The 1,721-nt window shown below is 32.9% G+C and overlaps 1 long non-coding RNA gene across 1 annotated transcript in view; it reads right to left on the reverse strand.

Moving 5' to 3' along the window:
- Positions 1–6: 6 nt before the first annotated feature.
- Positions 7–1,721, reverse strand: part of LOC119341637 — a 3,974-nt gene continuing 2,259 nt past the window's right edge. Inside the window, exon 3 of the long non-coding RNA XR_005165201.1 lies at positions 7–151. This is a non-coding gene — a long non-coding RNA (uncharacterized LOC119341637). The remainder of the gene's footprint in view (positions 152–1,721) is intronic.

The raw sequence follows: 1,721 nt of genomic DNA on the forward strand, positions 1-1,721 counted from the left end.
AAGTACTCTAGGGACACTAGAAGAACAAATGTTTCATAGGAGAACATTAGAAGAACTTACTGGAGTGAGACATGAAACCGGACAAATCGGGTACTGCATTAGTTCCAATATATGCTATCATCACTCTTCCTGGATAATGAGTCTCTAAGACCTGCAATTTTAGTTATAATGAGATCTTAGTTAACTTATTTATGTCTCTTAATTTCTTGAGTTTTAGGTATATTTTAGATTTTTGTGTTCACAACAATAGCTACAATAGATCAGTTACAAGAAGATATTCAATGGTGGTAAATGTCATCTGATGATTGTCACAAACTTGCTACCAAGGAACACTTATTATTATAAGAGTTGTGGTATATATAAAGAAAGGGTAACACCTAGGTAACCATATCACTCATATGGACAACTATTATATTATACTTACTGTTGACTAACATGAATGGTATAGTAGGTATCGACTCTACTCCAGAATAGTGACCACATAGCTACTACAAACTGCAATTTATATTACGAGGAGGCTCCAAGATTGCATAGTACATCTAGCTTACTGAACTCGATCGATGGGAAATCTGAAGAAACACCGGATGATACAACTATGTGGAAGGAGACTTATCTTCGAATTCAAGCTCAATGATAGTAATCTCACCTTTGGCAGCTAAAAGAACATTTATGCATGATGGTAGGCTTGAGATGTTCTACTTGAACGGTAAAGCTGAGGAGGTAAAGGTGCATTTAATTATAGAATCCCTATCTAATTTGTCTTACATATATTGCACAAGAATTGACGGATGGTGAGGTGGACACCGTGTAAAAACATTAAAGAAGCAAGCAAAACATTCCAGATATAAAGGATAGACAGGTGATTGATTTTATCATTATGTAAACTTCTAGATTTTTAGAAATGTTTTTAGTTTAAAAATATATATTTTAACACAGTGAAGAGGTTCCTGGTAAGTTCCAATAGATTAGTAGGCGAAACAACAACAAGGAGGACAAGGAAGTTAACTAGAAAATTAGTAGATTAGTAGCTTATCATTTAAATAATAAGGCAGACTATATGTATTTACAAAGACATAGCAACACTACTTGACAACGTCCATGATAAGAAGGATATTTACAAAGATATAATAACAGTACTTGAGATTATCCATCGTAAGAAGGATACTTATTAGATTATAAGGGTGTGAACATTAGCACTATCAAAATTTACAAAGATATAATAACAGTACTTGAGATTGTCCATCGTAAGAAGGATACTTATTAGATTATAAGGGTGTGAATATTAGCACTATCAAAATTTACAAAGATATAATAACAGTACTTGAGATTGTCCATTGTAAGAAGGATACATATTACTCCCTCCGTTCCTAAATATTTGTCTTTCTAGAGATTTCAACAAGTGACTACATACGGAGCAAAATGACTGAATCTACACTCTAAAATATGTCTATGTACATCCGTATGTGGTAGTCCATTTGAAATCTCTAAAAGACAAATATTTAGGAACATAGGGAGTAGATTATAAGGGTGTGAATATTAGCACTATCAAAAGCAGTCCACATTGTAATTTTTTAAAAGACATTCACTTTTGTTGGTTTTTTGTTATGGGTACTAAAACCTCTATATCCCACACATCCTTTCCAGTAATCTTGAATAGATCTTCAATATCATATGAATGACCTACAACACATATACAAAACCATTGTATGTCGACTAACACA

This window comes from Triticum dicoccoides, chromosome 7B (genome assembly GCF_002162155.2).
Source record: "Triticum dicoccoides isolate Atlit2015 ecotype Zavitan chromosome 7B, WEW_v2.0, whole genome shotgun sequence".
In the NCBI taxonomy this organism is placed as follows: domain Eukaryota; kingdom Viridiplantae; phylum Streptophyta; class Magnoliopsida; order Poales; family Poaceae; genus Triticum; species Triticum dicoccoides.